The sequence below is a fragment of the Taudactylus pleione genome, unplaced genomic scaffold (assembly GCF_031769625.1).
Source record: "Taudactylus pleione unplaced genomic scaffold, aTauple2 ptg000007l, whole genome shotgun sequence".
NCBI classification, from domain to species: Eukaryota; Metazoa; Chordata; class Amphibia; order Anura; family Myobatrachidae; genus Taudactylus; species Taudactylus pleione.
The window spans coordinates 16,980,263-17,003,625 of NW_028284410.1; the positions used below are offsets into that span (position 1 = coordinate 16,980,263).

The 23,363-nt window shown below is 43.4% G+C and overlaps 1 protein-coding gene and 1 pseudogene across 1 annotated transcript in view; one reads left to right on the forward strand and one right to left on the reverse strand.

Annotated features, from left to right (window-relative positions):
- Positions 1–2,567, reverse strand: part of MANEAL (mannosidase endo-alpha like) — a 75,880-nt gene extending 73,313 nt beyond the window's left edge. Inside the window, exon 1 of the mRNA XM_088460560.1 lies at positions 2,247–2,567. The gene's annotated coding sequence lies outside the window, so the exon portion shown is untranslated. The remainder of the gene's footprint in view (positions 1–2,246) is intronic.
- A 1,894-nt stretch (positions 2,568–4,461) lies between these two features.
- On the forward strand, positions 4,462–8,869 carry LOC148542933 (uncharacterized; annotated as a pseudogene).
- Positions 8,870–23,363: the final 14,494 nt, after the last annotated feature.

The window sequence follows — 23,363 nt, forward strand, 5'->3', positions numbered from 1 at the left end:
GGGCTGGCTGCTAGAAATGGGGGAGTGGACATGCGAACGCAGGCATAGCTGAGCGTCTCAACGTTGTTTCAGAGGCGTGCATATTTAACAGGCAGCATCATAGTACACGTCACCTGGTTGTATTTCACACTCAAGTGATCGCAGTGCTTGCGGCAGGGTATAGTCAACCTCAAGCACAGCGATCGCATCTGAATGTAACCGATGTACCAATGGTTGCATACACTTCCCGGAGATGACGTGCGCAAGAGGGCGTCTTTAGACTGGCTGGTGGGCGTCTACATACACAAAGTGATCGCACACCAAGACATAGTGGGCGTGCTTATGCCTTGCCGTGCAATCGCCTGCCGTGCCGTCACTTGGCCGAATTTGCATGCGCTAGGTGCAAGCGAACGGGTCTGAATCAGGTCCATGGTTCCAACGTGGGTCAGACCCCTTTCAGACCGCAGCTCCGATGTTATTCCTGGATCAGTGCCATTTACACTGCACAAGGGTGCTGTGGTTCCCTCTTGCCGGGACTTGGAGATTACATCATCTCCAAGGACTGGGGATCTACGTGAACAGGACCCGGCTCAGAGGATCCAGGTCACCCATTCAAACTACAGGGTTACACAGGTCTTTTCTATGTTCAACCCTCCTTGCTACCTGGATTGGATTGCCGAGCTGCTTGAGTTTGGGATCTAATCCTGGCCCCTTTTACAATGAGCCGTGACCCAGGTTGACACAGCAATAACCCAGGTTATTTGACCAATGTAAAAGGGGTATTATATAGTACAACATATTTTATATAAAGTTCACTCTTCTTCTCAGTCATACTTGCCAACAAACATTTCCCCCAGTCCAGGTCCTGATCTGCCCAAACATTTAATGTAAGGCTACACCACTCTTATACAGTTGGCAATGGCTGAAAATGGATACAGTTGGCAGGTGTGCTCTCGGTATGTAGTACACTCTCGAATATATAGTAGCCCCATGCCATTACCCCTACACCTGCTGATTCTGTTCCTTTGCCCTTAGGGCTCAATCCAATTAATTTGCCACTGCACGTGAGGGGGGCGAGTTGCCAATGCCACGGAGCGTAAACGCCAGCAATGGCATTGGAACTCACCCTTCTTGTGCCCCTTTCTCATGCCATATTTATGGATTTTTATATGCAGCCCTATTGAGACCTTTTATCCAGGCTTGCTTCCACAGACAAAAGTCAGTTAAAAATTATCAATTTTTTTCTAAGAAATAAATATAAGATAAAAATAAAAGAGAAAAACAATGTATCAACTATGGTAGCATGGCAAAGTGTTGGCCACCATTCTTACAAATTTTCTTATAGTGCCTAGAAAGGGGGACTCTACAATGCAAAACTCCATTGTACAGAGACATTTTCTATATTATTATATTTACATTTTTGGTAACAAAATTTATAATGAAAATAAAAAATGCAATATTTATATGGGGGGGTTATAGATAACAGTATGATAAAAATCATATATTAGACAGACACATCCTAGTAACATTCCATTAAACGTGGCAGCCATGTCCCATAGAAAATAATACTGTATGTCTCCCTTAAAGAACACCTTCTATTCTACTCAAGCAATCTATGATTATACTACCCTCGTACCGGTCTGCAATGAAATCACACTATTTAAGACAACATAATTACACTGTATGACATGTTACAATAAGACAATAATAACACAAACTGACTGAAATATCCATCTTGGTACCAAATATAAAGTATAAATATTTATTTACAGAATTTCCTCTTATCCAATTTTTCTCTTCCAAGATTGTAGATATTCCTTGATCATGTGTATTTGGTCATAAGCACTATAATATAATTTTCTATAAGTATTAATGAGGCACGGACTGTTTTCATTCTAATACGCACAATTTGTTTGCCTTTTCCATGTACTATTTTATAGTAAAATACTGTATAATAAAATCATATCAAAACTTTTTGTAATCTTTTTCTAAACCCTTTTTTGGTTGTACTATTTACAATCTGGTGTAACTGCCTAGTATGCCTCTCTCCACTAGTACAGCACTGTAAAGCATGGTGCTTTCAAATGACAATGCAAATGGAATATTTTTTGTTATACAAAGACTGAATAAGATTATTTTTTATTTCCAAATGTTAAACAGAAGCAGACAATTTATATATTTCATTTCTAAGCTATATGGTAGAAATCCTCAGGATGTGCATTGCTTCCTAAATATGATGACAGAGGATTAATTTATGCAATACATACCTTTATGCTCTAACAGGCAACCATGGGGAGTATACGACAGAGACTGATCTATTCAATGATCTCATTCTAAAGGCTGCAGGATGCAGATGGTGTCCATTGTGTCCAGCCCAAGCTGCTCATTGTCATAGTGGGGGTATGAGGCTGCAGGTTCATTTGATTACATGTTATGTAGGAGGATAGCTCAATTCCTTTTCACTGCTTCCCAGAGCAATCTAGTATAATAGTGGATGATACGCTGGTAATAAAGTGATTGTATCATACAAGCTGTCCAAAGATCTCCAGTGACGTCCTCCAGCAAAGACCATCTCTCACATGGTTGTGTAGATGAGTGAACAGAATGCTGCGGTGTGTGCTGCTCCATCAGTAGCAGGAGGAGGAGGAGGGGCCACTAGGGGAACACACACACTCTGCATCCTCACATCAGCAGCTGTTATAGAGGTTTAAAATGTGTTACAAACAGCCAGACTGCCTGTCATCACCAGCAGCAGCACAGGAGTTACAGACTCACATTCCTCACAGATCATGTCCCCTAATACATTGCAGACACTTATTAGCAGCATGTACCCTGTTCTACACCATCCTGCACAGAGCATGCATAACAGAAATGTCAGAGACCTACCATTACCGGGAGACAGGGTATTATCAACAGGTGCATAGTTAAACACAGGCCCACTTTGAATTTTTCCACTGATATAAGTATTTCCTTGCTTATGAACATAATATGCACAAGGCATTTCCATTGACAGACAACAATGTCAGGAGATGGGGGAAGTAGCTGTCATAAAATATTTGCTTCTGAGTCCCCTGCTTTCACTTCAGTGGTACAGTCTAACCAGGAGCAGTCTACACTGTGAACAGAAGGCAGCTTTATCCCTGGTTGTATTGTGGTCTGTCCTCCAGTGGGAGAACGTGCTTTGTTCTTTCCACTTCAAGTCCATACTATACATGCAGTAATATACATTTACTTATACATTCTCATCAGCATTTGAAAGACAATTTATTATTGGGCATGTCAATTTATACACAGTGGGACTTATTTATTAGCATGGTACATTGTGCATAATTCTGCAATAATCAATGGCAACTTATGACAATATATCTGTAATTTTTTTTTAGTGCCATACAGAAAATCTAAGCAATCATCTGATAGATTGCTATGGGTTAACAGCTAGAGGTGTGTACGGACCTCCGTGTTTTGGTATAACCATCCCTAAAGGTTTTGACTTTGGATTTCTTTTAAAATTGATAAAACTGCTAACAATCATATAATTTGGGCCTATTTTTGTTCCTACAGTATTATTAGCATCAATAATATTCCTCACAATATTGTTTTCACCCTTATTGGCTAAAGCCTGCAACGAGCTGGCTGACTACAGTAATCGACAAAGCAACGGCACAAACACATGCTATACTGGACTAAGGTACAACCCCCCTCCATCAGTCCCTATCTCACATCTAGCCTCGATACGCTATGCAGTGTGACTTGCGTGGCGTGAGTGAGCCGCCAGGTCTCGTGCTACTCTGCTAGCGTCGGATGTCTTTTTTTGACAATATTGCGTCTAATTGACAAATCGATGCACAAAAATGTGTCTAATTCACAATATGATGCAACTAGGACGCATCAGAGGACTGCTAATTAATTTGCTATGCAACACTTGTATATCTGACGCGAGACCTGGCACACCGAGAGGGGCAAAGCGCGACTGCAGCAAAGATGTGTACGGAGACATCTGTACTTGAGTTATTGAAATTGTCAAATACTGAGGTGAGCTTTAACGGGGCAAGCCATTTTGCTATCAACAGATTGACACAGGTATGCCTGTAATACTTCTTTCACACCAAAATGCCAGGTCACAAGCAGGTCAGACCTCTTTCACATTGCACCTTGGACCCAGGTTATTCCCGTGTGGACCCAGTTCACACTGAACCCGTGTCAGCCCTGCAGGACCTTTGTTCGTCGGGAGGCTTGCCACCTAGCAACAGCTGGTGGGTAGGATGGCATGCCTCCCGACTGCTGCTGGAGAAGGGAAGTGAAAAGAATTCCACAGCCGGGGGAGCAGCTGCTGTGACGCGTGTATACTCGCGCTCACGCATGTCACGTGCACAGTCACACGCACGGACACAAGCGCTGATAGGCGCTTATGAGCCAGCAGGCTGCGCGCGATGACCTACGTTGTACAGCACACCCCCTGCAGATTTTACCTCAGCGCTGAAGATGGAGGACGCAGTCTCTGTGTCTGCTACAGATACTTTGCCTGTGTCCCCATCTGTCAGCCATATTAGTAAAAAAAGCTCTCCACTGACTCTTCCTTATCTGAAGAATTTATACTTAAAAGAAAAAGATTGCTGGACCCTGCCAGGTCAGAAGACAGCAGGGACAGCTCTGAGGCAGACAGTATGCCTCTGGAGATTCACTACCCTCCATTTCACCGTTCTCACACAAGGTTGTGAGAAAATATACTTCAAAAAATAAAAATGTGAGTAATACAAAAAACGCCTGTTCAGGACAAAACGTCTCATTCCTAGGAATTGCCCGTAGCTGGAATACCTCTATAGTGCGTAACAAACCATCTCCTGCCCATGGCTGGCATTTATCTCCAGCCAGTTCCTGGCACCAAGCGCTAACGTGCTCCCACAAAGAGTACAGTAAGCAGCGTTCCCTGGCCCTTATTCAACATTACGATGTCAGTCACCACTCAGTAGACTGGGAGTCAGAAGAAGTCACCAGAACTTCAGAATCCTCTAAGAGAGGCGAATATAGTCACCTGCAAATGGCCAGAGTGGCATAAGCAGGCATAATACCTCCTAATAAGGTTTACGTCTCACATTGGGCACTGAGCAAACGCTCCTAAGTATATAATTTTGCCCAGTTTGCATTTAGAACCGCCCTCGTAAAGGAAAATGAAATGGTTCTGCATAATCATACAAGGATTCCAGATATTCCTGCTCTTTTTGCCCCAGAAATTGACCCAGCATTGTCTTCACTCATTGGTGACAGAACCCAGAGTGACACTATTGACAAATGACTCCGAAAAATCCAGCTTAAAGTGTCTGACGCTGCTGGAACTCTGCTATTCGTACTGGACAAAGCAGAGAAAGAGGGATCCGCTAGCGGATCTTTAAACTCATTGGTAGCCTCTAAGGCAGTTCTCCTTAAAGCTATAAGCCGAGCGACCCTGATGGTAGGACAGACTTTCGATTTCATATCAAATACTCGTAGAACCTGCTGGCTAGCTAAAGCTGGTTTAACTGAGTTTGGCCCCAGGCCAGTAGAAGTCCCAAACCTTGAAGACTCCGATCTTTTCGGCCCATAATTCATTGACTAGGTTAAAATTCGTTACAAAGCCCGCAAATCCTTTGCGGACCTTAAAGTCCATCAGTCCTCCAAACTTCCCTTTCGCCAGGAGGATCGTCCTGCAGGATCCAGCAGTTCGACTCGACACAAGCGAGGGTGCCCAACGAGGACAAAGAGGTGGCTACAACAGGATTCGAGGTGCCAGAGGTGCATCAACTGCTAAGCTCAACCCCTCCAGAAGAGACAGAGGACACTGTAAGTCGTTTAAATACATTCCCACTTTGACCTCTCTCATGCAATAGTTTTGTGGAGGGAGATTACCACAGACAAATGGCTGCAGAATATCATACAAAAAGGCCTGTCTCTCCGTCTTCTAAGATTCCCTCACCAAACATTTCCCTGTTCTACAAATGCCAGCCCTCGGCTGGACAATGTTTTGACCCTAGCATTATCTCAGGGCAAAACAGAATTGGCAGACACTTCCAAGAAAGGTTGGACCAGTCACCTCTTCCCCATAAGGAAGCATGATGTTTCTTACAGACCCGTTTTGAGCGCAAAATCCCTAAATCGGTACATAACAAATCGCACATTGAGAATGGAAGGTCTGGCAGAGATTCCTTCCTCCTTACTCAAAACGACTATTGCATAAAGATAGAACTCAAGGAGGCCTTCCATGCAATTCAGGTCCACCAAAACCACAGAAGGCTTCTGAGATTTCTTTGGAAAGATGTCGTCTACCAATGGACAGTGATGGTCTTCGGGTTGTCCATTGCCCCTTACACATTCAACCGGCTTATGAAAGCGGTAGTGACTCATCTCTGGCAAAAACAGATTTGCTGCACAATTTATTTGGACGACCTTCTAGCAGTCCATGCAGAATGCGAGAAGCTGCTCTCTCAGCGAGCCTTAATCGTATCCATGCTTGTTAATCTAGGCTTCTTGGTAAATTATGCCAAATAATACTAACCCCTTGCCAACATATAACCTTTCTAGGTTTCCTAATAGATTCCCCTTCTTTCTCTATAGCAGTCCCATCAGACAAATGGAAAGACAGTCAGACATTTATTTCTCGTATTCTCCACCGGCAGCTCACCATGAGAGATCTCGCCAGATTGGGAAAATGAGAGCATTAGATCCAGGGTTTCTAGACGCACCCCTCGTTTGCAGACACTCTCAGAACCTTCTGGGATCTCTTCAAGAGAGGTCTCACATGGTCAGACAAAATTCTACTCACGGCTATAGCACACCAGGAGATAGAGAATTGACTAGTTCTCACCCTGCCTCTTCCCAGGCCTCTCCTAGAACCCCTACCAGTGGTCATAATCTCCTCAGATGCTTCCCTCACAGGCTGGGGAGCATTCACACGAGACAAAGCCGTGAGAGGCAAGTGGTCCGCTCAGGAATCGGAGGCCCACATCAACCTTTTCGAACTGAGAGTGGCCAAGTTAGCCTTGGAGTTTCTAGTCCCCTCTCAGCTTCGAGACATTCCGGTTCAGATTCCCCTAGACAACAAAACCGCCATGTCTTATATAAACAAGATGGGTGGCACACGATCAATACTACTTTGCTGAGAGTCAACAGACATCTGGGGATGGGCGTTACAAAGATCTATTCAACTGTCCGCTGTGTATGTACCAGGCGAACTAAACGAGCTTGCAGACTCCCTTTCCAGGACTCGCCTCACTCTGGACAGTGTATCCCTGAAACCAGAGATTTTTCACAACATTGTGACAGCCTTCGGCCAACCGCAGTTAGATCTATTTGCAACCCCATCCAGTGCTCAGGTTCCGACCTTCGTATCCAGAATCTGGGTCCAAACTGCCTTCCGCACAGATGCAATGTCGTTTCCATGGACAAATCTCATCCTTCCATAAGCCTTTCCTCCCCAGGCCATGTTGTTGACAGTACTTCACAAGATCAGAACAGACAAGGTACCCCGAATCATTCTGGTATACCCAGTCTGGCCATCCAGAATTTGGTTCCCCCTAATTAGTCTCCTACGCAAAGGACCCAAACTCCCCCTGGGTCTATCCAAAGATTGCTTCCAAGGGACTCAAGACCTGCTTCGGGAGCTACCTCAATACATGTGGACGGCAATGTTGCTCAGTTATTAACAGGCTCACACCTCTCAGCCACTTCTACAGCACTTATTAATGAATCTCTCAGGCTAAGAACAAGATCTAAATATAACACAATCATAAAGGAATATCTTTCCTGGCAAACCACTCGTCCTACTTCTCGCCTATCCTCTGCTGTAAACTCTGCCATAGACTTCCTAGCTTGCAGATATGAGGCAGGGTTGGCTTTGGCCACCATACACTCATACGGCTCTGCCCTCGCACTCCTAATTCCTGGACTCTATGAGAATAAATTACATCTCCGCTTGCTCAAGGCATTTTCTTATCTAGGCCATCATGTCCACGTTACTCTTCCACTTGGGACATTGAACCCTTTCTGAATTTCTTGGCCATTACAGTATGTCTTCAACCTCAGATATTTCCTGTGTGTCAAGGAAACTGGCATCCCTCCTAGCTGTGGCTTTTGCAGCAAGAGGAGCGGAACTCTCCTTGATAGACACCAACCCCAGCTGGTCTGGATGACACCAACCCCAGCAGGTTTCCACATAATACTCAGAGGACACACAAAACCACTTCATTTCAAAATCCCTTAGTGGAGTTTGACCTCGTTAAAGATGAGTCGGATTACTCCCTTTGCTTAGTGGAGTGTTTGTCTTCTTATCTTGCTATCACCGCTTCACACAGAGGCAACATTTCCCAACTCTTTATTACTTCTCGTAAACCCTTTCGCACTAGCAGACCTCCCATGATACGAGAATGGATAGTATTGGTTATGCGTGATTCCGGTATAGACACTTCACTGTTTAAGGGTCATTCACTCCACAGCGCCGCAATCACTTTGGTAGCTGCAAAAGGGTTGACTTTGCAATCTATAATGCAGGCTGCACATTGATCCTCTACACGTACCTTTGTTAGGCACTATTGGAGACCTTCTGATACCCAGAGGATAGAGTTTCTCTGAGCAACCACCAGGTATGTGGTAGTCTGCCCACCAGCTGTTGCTAGGTGGCAAGCCTCCCAATGAACAAACAGTAGTTGGCAGGAATCTATGACCTGCAAACTTTCTTTGTTCTAGGGAATAGGATTGCCACCTAGCAACAGAACCCACCGTACCCTCCCTATACCTTGCTAGGTATGTTGGTTTCTCCGTTTATCTTCAATACTGCTAATGTCTCTTCTTTCCTTTGGTTTCTGGCACACCAAAGGGTCCAAAGAAACAGCAAGTGGAACCAACTAAACAACAGAACTGACTTCACTCCGTTGTTCTTCGATTGCCGAAAGTGTGCTTGCAATATTCCTATATTTCCTGGTTCTATGACTTTTCCTAAGTTTAAACAGTTCCTTCCATTTATCAGTTCTTCTTGTACTCCTGGTTGTCTATGTTTACCAAGACTACTATTACATACTGTTCACTCTGCATCCCTTAATCTTCAGTCCTTATTGGTATGCGAGCACAGTTTGAGGTTACATACCTCCCACATATTGTTCTACTCAGGATTGCCATCCGTAAGCTTCTGTAAAATCTGTAGGGGGCGGGCTGTGCAATGCAGGTCTTCGTGCATGCGAGCGCAGCCTGCTGGCTCATAAGCGCCTATCAGCGCTTGTGTCCACGCGCGCGGCTGTTGCACGTGATGTCCGATCATGTGCACACACGCGTCGGCTGTGGAAAAAGCGAAGTGAAAATTCTTTTTACTTCCCTTCTCCAGTGGCAGTCGGGAGGCTTGCCATCCTACCCACCAACTGTTCCTAGGTGGCAATCCTATTCCCTAGAACAAAGACAGTTTGTAGGTCATAGATTTCTGAAAACTACTGTTTCTCCTGAGGACCGCTGTTCAGTTAACTTGGCATGGAAATGCATTGAGAAGTGCCCCATATGTTCATTCATAAAATAGATGCATGAGGAAATTGACTTTATACAAGTCTGGCTAAATGGTTATTTGAATGACTGTTGCTCTGGTAAATTATACCATTAGTCACCAAGGTCCAGCCTTGAGACCTGAAATATTTTGAAGAAATTAAAGTACTGTATATGCGATAGAGGATAGAGCAGTTGGCCTCTTCCTTGTCTTGTTATGGCCAGTTGACCCGGGCTATTTTTTTTTTTGCCTAAATTAAATGTAATAAACAATAATTCCTAAATAAAAACCTGACCCCTTTTCACCAGCAATCTTATGTCAGAGTCGTTATTATAGATTAAGTTAAATTGTGCGTGATTGAATATGAGGAATGTATCAGCCGATAGAGTTTAAGAGCACGAAGGGTATTAAATATGACAGTAGTGTCATATATCTCCAGGCTGGTGCACTCTGCATGTCCAGGAACACAAGGGGTTAATTAGGTTAAGAGGGCTAGGCAGAATTTTTGTAGCCAATAAGTTTGGGTTATTTAGCTGGTTGGGGGTGAGTTTTAAGGTTCTTAGTGTCTTAGTGTGACTTAGGGAGGTGGTCTCTTTCTGCTGATCGTTGCCCACCTTAGGTAGCTTTTTAAGTTGTGGTGTTGGCTTTTCTTGTTTGTTGGTGTTTTAGTTTAGGTTTGCTCTGGGTTGTTGCCCATGCAGTGTGAGGCGTGATGTCAGAGGCTGAAAGGGAAACCAACGTTGCAAATGGGTCCTGTCACTACCATCTGTGGGTAATGCTGATGGTATTGTGGAAACTGTCACTAATAGTTGCAGCTAGGCGGCATAGTGTAACTAGCACACACCAACTTCAAGGAATTCACTTCAGTTTCTGTAATACTGTCTTTAGCTTGATGGGGAATTAGGTCCTTCCACTATGCCAGGGAAATTAGATTGAGTGTCTATAAAGTTTGAGCAATGAAGACTGACAGAGCCACATCCATAGTTCACACCTAACCTTCCCTGGGCGGTGCCTAACTCAACCCCCTCTCTCCGCAGCCTAAAAGTAACCATCCCCGATTGGTACCTAACATTAACCCACCCTGGCAGGTCCCTAAACCTAACCCACCCATCCCTGGTCTAACCCTAACCCGCATATTAACCTTCAGGATGCCAGCATCGGCATTCTGAAGTGCTTCGTTGTTCCAGAATCGGTATACTGTATTACATTACTAGTCCCTACATATGCTGAACACGAGGGCTGCAGTACTATAACCAGCTCCCTGGGTATCTGTGACGTCAGCTTCAGACAGGTCTGCCCTCTTCCCTGCCTCTGGGGTCTGTCTCAAGCATTTTACAGCCTGCCTCAGGTCTATCCGCCTTCTATCAGCCTGCCTGACCATTAGGACCGCCTCCTCACTCCGTGGCTGTGCTGCTTCTGCTGCCTCTTCGGTCAATGCAGCTCCACTTTACACTGTGTCAGCTTCCTCGGGTAGGCAGAACTGCACTGCATCCATCTTCCTCACACTGTTACCTCTAAATCCCTTTGACCAGCTGCTGCTCACTTCATGTTGTCACATGTCTCACCACCTGACACTCTGTCACCTGCTCCTAACCTCTTGAGCAGCTGCAGAATCTGCTGTCAATTGTGGTTCTACTTGTGTAATGGCATCAACATGTGCTGTAGCTCGCTGCACAGTGTCAGACGTCTCACAGCAGGGTATTCCATACTTCCTCACGCTGTAACATACTGTATAAATTCCAACATATAAGCCTTTGTGGAACAGCCTTTTACAGTTTTATAAAAATAAAACTGTCTACATCTTATATACTATATACAAGAACAATATCTATTTTAAACATATATGTTTAGCTGATGTCTATACTGAATATTTTGAGCACCTTTGTTCCTCTTTCCCAGAACACACTGCAAAATGAATGCTATCTGACTGGAAATTATTTCAGTATATTCATAGTCTGGGAATTTATATTTTGTGGCCAGACATTAAGGGCTCTTTGGATACAAGATATGATTCCTCGGGAACATCAGATTTAGACTTCTGCCTAGTAGAATCCAAGTTATTTTATTCAGGGGGCCCTTCAGTGTCTTACTTTCCATTAGTGACATACAGATCTGGTTGGTTGGGGTTGGCCATGTTGGAATGGATGTCAGCCATTCTGGTTTTACTCTGACATGGCGGCTTTTGAGAAAGTTGTGATCTGACTACTCCTTGCAGGTTGTTGCAATGATCCACCTTGTTCCTCTACATCTTGACAAACTGTTTTCCCAGAAGAATTCACTCTGTAAAGGGACACTGGGATATTGTTGTCTATATCCATATAGTCTCTTTAAATAGTACGGTGTGCAGTGACGCTTCCAGTACGGCCATTGTTGATTATCACCCTCTGCTGCACTTTTAACTTCTTCTGGCTTTTCTCCACCATCAATGAGTCGTTGGTTTTGTTGGTAGTTACGTGGAGGACCTCTGTGACGTGGATGACACAGATAATGATTGTGATCTGCTGCATATTTGCTACCTTGGACTGGAACACCACCAGGACCAGTTACATAAGCTGCCTTTGCACCCTTCGACTACATCAAACTCTACAGTCTCTCCATCTTGGGTTGTTCTTTTGGATGGCTGTATAGTGTACAAAGATATTTCTCTTGGTGTCATTTCGATTAATAAAGCGATAACCACGTCGCACATTAAACCATACAACTTTGCCTAATATTTTTCTTGTGTTGGCCTGAGGATTATAGTCTGTAGCTGGTGTTATTACAGCTTTAATTAGATTCTGGAGTACAGGACGAAGATTCACATCTCTGGGCTGCCCTTCTTCAAGTGACCTGTGAATCTCTGCATTTAATGCATCCAACTGATTGCAAGCACTTTTGATATGGCCACTCCTATTGCAATGCCTACATGTAGGCCGTCCATGGTCTGAGAGGACTCTTCTTGTGCTTTGTGGGTAGTACCACCAAGTAAATGTCCTGTCTTATTAAGTAGTCCTGTTCCCCTTTCTTACACCTCCACCCCCCCTCCCCTGTACCTTGTTTTCTATTGGTTCTGTTTGTCTGTTCTCCTTGCTGAGGTTATTTGCACTCATATGCTCAGTCTGTCCACTTTCATGAGCTCTTTAAATAAAGAATTAAAAGAAAAAAGAATAAACTATTTGTAGACTGTAGCTGAAGTAGGCGTAACTGTGCCTTCACGATCTCATCGTTAGATCCCTCTATAAACTGATGAATCAATGTCCCATCTGCTCTGACTTCTGTTGGTTCAAAAGTCTGTAGTGTCTGAAGTGCCTCCTGTAGACTGAGGGCAAAGTCAGGCAGAGTCTCTCCTGGTTGGTTTTCTTGTGTAAAATGTCAATTTAAGCTCAGACATAATTCTTGTGTCAAATGTGGTATCTAGTCGGTTCAAGATGAAGCCTACTGTTTTTCTTTCTTCCACCGGCCATTAAGTCACTTCTCTCAGGGAAATGCCTTTCAGTTGACTCATCAGAATCTCCACTTGCTGCTGCTCTGATAGTGGATACAGGCAGAATGTAGACTGCATTTTATTCTTGAAATCCATCAATGTATTATGTTCCGATCACAAGCATCCCCATAAAAAGTGGGTAGCCAAGGGGTACCAAAGTAGTATGGTAACATGATAGAATTGATTTGGGTCATCATTGAAGTTTCTCGTCTCGTGCTGCTGGCACCTACATTAGGTGGACCCCCCATGGTTTGCTGTTCACGTGACATTCTCCGTGATTTGGACTCCTCCTTACTTTGGACTCTGGATCCTGCTCGGGGATGTAAAAAAAAATTGTAATGACCCCTAAGGTGGTGTAAGAAATGTTATAGTGTTCTCCTACCTTACTGAGTTTGAATGGGTCATCCTGCACTGCTTTGGTTCTCTTTGTGCTCTTAGTAGGGCAGAGAGGTAAGTAGGATTACTCCAAACACAAGGAATTATACCTGATATTTTCAATTGATCTTCCTTAATTCAAATAAACTATAGCTCAATTTTGTTAGGCAAGAAAAGGCACATAATTAGCTTTTTCTAATTACATAAGTTCCAACAATAAACATTTATAGTTACAGTGCAAAACCACAACAGAAATAAAAATTAAATTTGCAGGAACCCCTGCGCTTAAGCTATTAGGGGTAGAACAGATAAATAATTTACAGTACTGCATTTACTTTACACCTAAATGCACATACTGTAATGCTAAATCGATAATACACAATACAATACCTCCATTAAAATTAAGTAGATCACTATACTGTTCTTCTTAAGGACGCTTATACCCTTTGGCCAATAACTCTTTTGTTGGGTGCACTTATGATTGCCTTGTTGCTCCCAGATCCGGGTCTAAAATAACTTGGTCACTACCGCTCTATTATAGTTGCAGCTAGGCGGCAATAGTGTAACTAACATCACAGGATTCACTTCAGTTTCTGTAGTACTGTCTTTAGCTTGATGGGGAATTAGGTCCTTCCACTATGCCGGGGAAATCAGATTAAATGTCTATATAGCTTGAGCAATCAAGACTGACAGAGCCACATCTATAGTTCACAACAAGAGCTATTCCTAACATCATATCCTGGAGAAGTCAGCTCCTCACTAGATGTATGATCTCAGTCACAGTAACTGGCAGGTGCAGTAACTTAGGCTCCCATATATGTATAGTCTATGTATGAAGTGTACCTAAGAGAGGTTAGAACATCAGTCTGTAACTGATAACTGTGGTAGGCTGAGAATTTACAGGCTTTTAATGGATTCCTCAAAACAGCTGGAACATACTGGGGAAGGATTGTCATGTCCTTTGATGCTCACTTGTCTGACAGGCTGATCTTTCTTAGTCATAGGATCTCTTCAGTGTGCTTTATATATTGCTCTGTGCAAGTGTAACTAGTTCCTGCATATGCTCTATATGCTGAACACGGGCTGCAGCACTATAACCAGCTCCCTGGTTATCATTCACATCAGCTTCAGACAGGTCTGCCCTCTTCCCCGCCTCTGGGATCTGTCTTCGGCGTTTTACAGCCTGCCTCAGGGCTATCCGCCTTCTATCAGCGTACCCCGACAACTTAGGACCGTCTCCTCACTCTGTGGCTGTTCTGCTCCTGCTGCCTCTTCGGTCACTGCGGCTCCACTTTACACCATCTTGGCTTCCTCGGATAGGCAGAGCTGCACTGCATCCATCTTCCTCTCACACTGTTACCTCAAAAGTCCCTTTGACCAACTGCTGCTCACTTCCAACTGTCACATGTCTGACTAACTGGCACGGCCCATGTGACCTGCTCCTAACCTCTTGAGCAGCTGCAGAATCTGCGGGAAATTGTGGTCTACCTGTGTAATGGGCATTAACATGTGCTGTAGCTCACTGCAGTGCCAGACGTAAAACCTCACATAGCGGGGTATTACACTAGCTTTGCACATTGTGAACATATGATATCTGTGTGAATGAGAACTGCTTCCTGCTTACAGAAAATATGCCATCATTACCAAATTGCAATTAAATGTTTGGATTCTACTAACAACTGCTGGAATAAGTTAACTAATATCAATACTGCTGCTGCTACTTATGTTGGATTATTGGTGCGGTGCAAAAAAAATTAGTTTTTTGCTGCTATTTAGTAGGATTGCAAGAATATGTTATATCTCCTATTAGGAGAAATGCTTTGATTATATGTACAGTTATGTCCACATACATCTATCCTCAACAGAAGCTGCTTGTCCGTTCTATTCGCACCACTGTGCAAATAAGATGAATTTGATGGGAAAAAGTCGCACGAAATGACGCTCGGCACTACCGAGTCACGCCACAGTGCTACTAGATTGGCTGTTTAACGGACAAGGAGGCTAGATGTATGAGGACACATCTGTACTATTTTTATTATTAAGTATGTTAGTGATTATATTCTGGTAACATTTTTATTTTTTGTAATTGATATTCTTAAAAATGTACATTTTTATGCTCTAGTACTAACGCCTCTAATTTTGACATTTTTCTTTATTGGGATTGAATGAATGTACAGTTTCCCCTGTCATTATTACAGACAGCTATCATAGTTTAATACCAATAGTATAATTACACTATAATAACTATCCATTTAGTTAGAGCCTGTTCTATATTGCTGTTCAAATCAAAAACTGACTGTTAGTAAATGTGTGATTCATCCCTAGAAACACAATATTGATTTAGATAGATTTATAAATCAATAAAAATCTACCCCCATAGGATCAACCCGCCCTCGGATATCACAGTCTACTCTGATACAAAGTTGTTCTAGAGGTGGCCTTCAGCTTCCTCACTTTCTAACATATTACCATTCAGTCCATCTGGCTAGAATTGTTAACAAATCCAGATAGCCGGCCTCGAAACAATGGCCGCTAATTGTGAATCACGCAACCACTATTCCATTGCATGTCCTCCTGCTTTTACCTCAGGAGTATTTCCTGTCACTGACAGGAAGTCAATCACTCCTGGGTAGGGACATTCAGGGAAAAGCAGCATCTGTGCAGTCAGCTGTATAAACTTTGCGTTTTCCATCACTTTTGAGGTATTTTACTTATGAGTAAATTTTTTTTCACCAGCTACAAAGATGGAGCAGCATACTCTATCTGGATGTGCATGGTCTGTGCATCAGTGGAGTCCCGTCTGGTCATGGACGAAGGTGATGCACAGGAGGCAGCTTCATCGGATGAGTTGGTGTGTGAGTCAATTCCACGCCCGCGTCAGTATCGCACTAGACGTGAGCTGGATGGTCTCCCCGAGGTAGATGTGATAAGGTTTTATCGCTTATCTAGCTCGTTAATCTATGCACTACATGATCAAATGGAGCCGGACCTGCAACCACGAAAGCGCACAAACAAGGCAGTCAGTGGCAGGTCAAAGCTAGTGGCAGGTCAAAGCTGCTGGCTGCCTTGCATTTTTTTGCATCAGGCACTTTCCAGCCGACCCTGTTCCAAGTCGCCGGTTTTTCACAGCCAACTTTTTCGCGTATTTCATCGCAGGTCCTCAAGGCATTCCGCAAATTGATGACCCAGTACATAAAATTTCCTGATCAGGATAGTGAGTGGAGGGAGACCAAATTAGTTTTTTTTCAATTAGCTCAGTTCCCCAACATTCTGGGCGCAGTAGACTGCACTCATGTGGCTGTCCAACCACGCAGACATTCGGAAGAATGTTAACGGAAACCGAAAACATTTCCATTCCCTGAATGTGCAAATGGTTTGCGACGCCAACCTAAGAATAACAGACCTATTTGTGGGTTTTCCTGGGTCGGCCCATGACTCCTTCGTCTCGAGCCAGTAGTCATTAGCTCGGGATTTTGAGAGCAGCAAATTCCAGAATGGCTGGCATTGTAAATTTTAAAAGGGCCTTATCCAGAATAAAGTGTATGTGATATTGGCTATTTGCGTACCAGAGGCGTTTGTGTCGTGTGACGCCTAGCACTTTATTTTTTCTTTGCAAACAGTTACTCAATGCAATGTAATTGCTGTTTTTTATGCACTAATTAATATATATTTAAAAGTACTTTTTGTTATGTTATTTTGTGGTACAATGGTGGGGAGTATACTCAGGGCCTGATTCTGACCCACTCGCAAGTGGATCGATGGTCCCCCAGGGCGCATGCGCACCCTCTTGCGTGCGCATTTGAGCGACCCGCCGAGCCACAGAACTTCAGTCACTGCGGGGGTCTCGCTACAAGACAGGCCGGCTGTTGATGGTGAGTGACAGCTCGTCCCGTTTTAGAGGTGGGGAGGGGATGTGGCTGCACAAATGCAGGCGTTCCCTTAGGAACGCCTGGCGTTTGTGGGCGGCCCTACTGACATCATTAGTGATATCAGTAGTGGAGTTGCTGCTCTATTAGAGCAGGGAGTTAACTCGGGCTTGCAGGAGCCGAGACCCTACCACAGGGTCTTGGCAAAAGGCGATGGTCGCGATTATCGCGATGGTCTCCAGGTCGCTCGCACAAGCTGTGGGTGGTCACCCACAGCATTGCGAGCGGCCTGTTAAAAAAAAAATGACACCCTGATTCAGAGTGAGCACTTGCCAGCAGCAAGCGGCTCTGAATCAGGCCCTCTGTTCCTTTGGGTTAGTAGCCCTATGGTGATCTGTGAGCAAAATTGCAATAGTGTTAAAAATTTGGTCCCTCATTAACAAATTTTATTCTTTGGTTTTAAACAAGCTAACTACATGGATAAGTTAAAGTTGGCAATTCTACTTTTTGCCTTTTTGAAGTATTTTTTTTTATTTTACATGTTTTTCAAATAATTCAATGTGTACTTTATGAGCGCAGATAGCATATATGTTTATTAACCTTGTAATGTAGATGTAGCACTGGGATAAGATTTTTTGGGTGCTATTCTTTGTTATTTGACCTCATTTTTGCAGGCGTAGATTTTTCTGTTGTATGACTTTGTGCTAATGGAGATAGTCAATGTTATGTAATAGTTGTTAATAGTGTGACATTTCAATTGTAGTTTTTTTAATATTCAGTTAATGTGTTTTGGGATATTAACGTTTGCATACTTGTCTGCATCCTTAGGAGATGCTTCCAAAGGTTTACTATGTCTAAATAGTTAGCCTTTAAATTTGAAATAGGGTCCAAAAAAATTTTTAAATTCTGATTCCAAAAGTACAAATTGATGGCTTAACTTTAAATAGTGTCAAACTTGTCATCAGGGGGGGTGTTATTATGTTCCAATTTTGGGGGGGTTACCAGGTTTTTTGAGAATGGTGCATTTTTTCACATCTGTTCAACGGTTTTGTCTGTTTTTAAGTGGTCCTTGTTCATGTGTACTGTGATCCCCTATGTTAACTCATGTTTTGTGGGGGTAAAGGCTTAGGCCCTCATTCAGACCCGGACGCAAGTGGCCGTTCGTACGTTCGGCGTACGTAAAAAAATATTTAAATTCAAGCACTCGCTCGTATTTTCGCTCGCAGCCAAACATCCTCCCCAAACTCAAGCGACCCCTCCTCTAACTAACGAGCGTGCCAAATAGCGAGCGTACATCCCCGAAGTGGCTTGAAGGGAACGCACGCACAAGTACTACCCGGAAGTTGGACTGTCAGATTTCGATTAACTGCTCGTTTATTTTGCCTATCTCCCTCAATCGTATCATGCCAATCAATATATCAATTAGCTTAATTTTTTTTTTTTTTTTAACACAATGCAATAAACTTTATTCATGTCCGTGTTTGTGTTTACCCGCAGAATACGTACGGCTTAAACATTCGCTTTTAATTGTCAAAATACATGTTAGCCCCAATTAAACAATTGTTCTATTTGTTTTTCTACCCGCATATTTCCCGGGGTTCATTTCTTTATTTAAATTTGCTTACGCATGTCACTGCATCAAGCCTATCATAAGTCTCAAGAGATTTCTGGCCCTGTCGAACACATGACTCATACACTAACCAATAGAATTGGTCCTGTTAATTACCCAAATACATTAGCCAATCAAAATTTTTTTGGGCACTTTATTAAAAATGATTTTTCACAAATACACCATTGCCATCATGAGAGCCTCCGCATTCACCAGGCGCGAGCTGCTGGTGCTAACGGAGGTCATGGATAGGCGGATCACCAGCCAGCCTCCACCCATCACCAACCGCGAAAAGCGTTCCGCATATGTGGAGGTACGGGCCCGCCTGCGCTCCTTCGGCTCACGCTGCCAGATCGGGCAGCTGGAGCGCAGGTGGTCGGACCTGCAACGAAGGACGCCCCGCTTGCTGGCATGCTTTCGCATGCAGATCGCCGAAATTAAGTTTTATGGACTGTGGTTTTCATGTTTGTCTTTGTGGCCCTAACTGCGTGTGCATGTTTTCCCTGTATTTCATATTTATTCATTGTACTCATATCTGCGTGTGCATGTTTTCCTTGTAGTTCATATTTATTCATTGTACTCATATCTGCATGGCCCTTTTTTTTTTTGGGTGATTAGAAAATGGTGTTTTTCGCGGATTTGTGTTGAAACTAACCACAATTTGTTTCACATCTTTTAGGGGCCCAGCGAAGACTACGCCGTCATCGTCATCCCAGACGGCCACTCTCCCCAACCCCCAGCCAACACTCCACAACCACAAATTCCCCTATTCCCCACTCCTCCCCAGCCTTCCAAGACCCTCTGGCTGAAATTTCGGGGCTCCTTCCCCTCCGTCCCAATTCCCCCTCTCCTCCAACCACCCCTCTTCGAATTACCCTCTCCCCGGAATCGGTAATTACCCCGCCCCGATCGTTGGGGAATGGAGGCACCTCCGAGGAGGACGAGGGAGGGCCTTCTGGAGCTGCCGTTTTATCTTCCGGTATGTTTTTCTTTGGGTTTTTTTTTCGCCACAAACTGTTTGTATGTTCCTTTTTTTGGCGTTTTTTGCTAGACTTTTGGGGATTTTGCAGATTGCCTTTACCAGTTACTGCAGATTTCAACATACACATATCACACCTGTCGGAATCTGTACATTGGCCTTGTATTTTTGGCCTAGACCATTTTTGGTTGATGGGTTTTAATGGTGTAATTATTGTTAGTTTTTTTTTTTTTTTGGGGGGGGGGGGTTTGGCTTGTTTTTTAATGTGGTTTCATTATTGTTGTATTAATCCCAACACTTTTCTCACCCACAGAGGAACAGAGGCGTCGGGCAGAATTAGCCGCCTGTGTGGGCCGGATGCGGCACAATATCATCGGTCTGCTGGTGGTCCTCCTTAGAGACTAGTTTTTTTTGTTTTTTGCCCATTTATAAATAAAGTGTTATTTTCTAAGTAACGTTCTGGCTCATTCGTTTTTTCAAAATCAGAGATTGTTTACCCTGACATAAGTAGACTGTTCCTGCAAGGATTACCAATTTTTGTCACTAAGATTGTGTGTTGTATTTTTATGTAAAACAGCCACAAGAAACACCTAACAGTAACAATCTCATTTCCCTTTTTTGGTGTAGTCACAATTAGATATTACTACATTTTACAGGTTCCTAGTTGGGGTGCAAGCTGCTTAGGCCAATATTACGAAGCCAAATGATTGTACAGGATTCCTTTGGGTTTTGGTTTGGACCCTGAAAACATATTACATTTTAGCTCAACTGGCATCAGTACTGGATTACCCCTTAGTCAAATGTAACGTGTGTGAACTTGCTTGTAACGTTCAAAAAAAGGAACAAAATTTCACTCTCAAAACATTTATTCACAACATAACTGAAAAATCAAAGTGGTCACTCACAAACAAAACACACAGTGATAATCACAAATACAACACATACCAACAAAACAAAAAAAACAAATCAAGAACTGGTTGACGAAGGACCATGCCAACATGATTCCACAAATATGGCGTTGCAATATGGGTTCCATAATATATCCCCAAAAATGTCCACATACAGGTTTTTTAAGGGTAGCAGGAAGTAGTCATCGTTGGAGTGCCAAAGATTATGTGAAAAAACAGAAGATGGAGAAAATAAAAATAAATAATTAGATGTTCTCAAACAAACCCTACCACATTAGGTATAAACACTGTTGTTTTGTCAATAATTACCTAAAAAATCTGGCCACCACATCATCGCGTATGGCCCCCCCACATACTGACCTCCGACCAACCTCGGGGGGGCCATCCTCAGGCAAGGCATCCTCTGGCTGCATTGGGACACCACTCCTTATGGCGATGTTGTGAAATATCCCACACAGGACCATATCCGGCAAATACATGAGCTCGCCACCAGAGCGGTGGAGGCATCTGAATCGGCCTTTTAAAAGGCCGATACAGCGCTCCACCACTTGCCTGGTGGCTGTAAGTGCAGAATTATACTCACTTTGTGGCCCTGGTGGTGGGAGCCAAATAAGGAGTGAGCAGCCAGGGCGTGCAAGGGTAGCCACTGTCTCCACTGTCTCCTGTGAAAAAGAATAGACAACATCAGGATCACTCTGTATGAAGCTTAACATTGTTATGTACTAAAGGTCTCCACTTACCCAGAAGCCACGCATCACCAGCTTGTAGGTTGGTTAATTTGTGCCATATCCCTGATTGCCGGATGACGAAGGAGTCATGTGCACTTCCTGGTAATTTTGCATTCAGGGACAGGATCTGGAGGGAGGCATCACATACCACCATTACATTGAGGGAGTGATAGCGTTTCCGGTTTCTAAATATTGCCTCCAGCCGTGCTGGAGGCTGAAGTGGTATGTGAGTACCATCCACAACCCCTGATGTGTGGGAAGCCAGCTATTTGGTAAAAATTGGCCTTAGCCACACTAAGGGCACCCATAACCAAAGGCATTTGAATAAAATGATGGAGGTGCTTGAAAAGTGCCTCCATCACTGCCCTCAGGATCCGGGAAAAGGAGGATTGTGATATGCCCGCCACTATTCCCACCGTTGTTTGAAACGATCCTGGGGCACAGAAATGTAACACCGCCATAAATTGCGTAAGTGGTGGTATTGCTGTAGGACTGTGAATTTGCCGCTCAAGATCACTCTCTATTAATGAGAGAGTGTCTATGATGATTTTTGGAGGAAGATGGTAGCGTCTTAAAACCTCATCATCGGGCATTCCAAAAAGGGTGACACGTGTTCGAAATATCTGGGGCCTTGCACGCCTACGATGCCTACGCCTGGGACGAGATTGAGGTTGGTCGGCTTCCGGGAGCATGGCCAGAACAATCCGACCCAGATCAACCTGAAATGGCAAGATTTGAATGTCAGGCTTTTTAACCCCCCCAAAAATTAAAAATTTCACTTAGCTTGAAGATACCATCCATTGATGCTTACATGCCGGGGTATTGTCATGATATGTGCAAACTGGAAATAATCACAACATAAATATACATCATTTTATGCTGGCCATTTCTGATTCCAAATTTTAAGCAAGACCAAACATAAAAGGGGAGAAACACACATTTGGGCAAAGAGCAAAACGACATTGCGCACACTACGTCAAATTGAGGCCAAATGTAAGCAACAAATGCTCCAGAGAAAACACAAACAATTTTACAGGATGAATAAGCATTTCACAAAGCGCTAATTAGTTTGCAAAGACAAGTCACAATAGAAAGTAATAAAAATGCGCTAATTAGTTCGCAAATACAAGTTAAAAAAACGCAGCTAAAATAAACAAAAAATAAACACAGATTTCGGATTTGGAAAAACAAAGGTTACATGTGTAAGGCCAACCAAAGTTGCGTAAAGACAAACAAGAACATTTACAAAACAATTTAACAAATGAACTTACCAAGAGATAAGATATAAGAATCCTTTGGGGCAGAGCCAAAATAAAACCTAAGAGAGATGAAATGACGGAAAAAAAAATTAGAAAATTCTTAAACAGAAGGAGACACAAATTGACCCAAAGTTAGACTTCCCAAAACTGGAAACGACCAAAAAAATTACAACCGAAAAAAAACGAATGGAAATCAAAAAACTAATATCTCCAAAAAAACTACTTCCAACAACGCAAACTCCTACACCAGCCAACAATCAACTCCAACCAACGTAACCTCCAACATTCAAAAAACGCCACCTCGAATCGAGACGCCCCAAGCCATAAATAGTGTTTCGTTTCCCGCACAAATTAAGGAGGGATCATAGGAACGCACAATCAATGATGCGGCCGCAAAATAAGGACGCATGTATAAATACGTCACGAGCCAAAAAAAACATTCTGGTGTATTTCTTGTTTGGAGGTCAGACATGGCTACAGACCAGGGAAACAATGGACAACAGTCTGGCGGTAAGTATTTCAGGCATTTTGACTCAATGATTAATAAGAAACATAATATTGTGCAAGTTGTGAAGTTGAGAATTCTCCAAATTTACACAAATAGGTGAGGAGGATGACATGGAAGAGGCTGCTGGGCCCAGTATTCCGGGCAAAGCTGCCAAAAAGAAAAGGCAGCCACAATTCACAAGAAAGGAGATGGA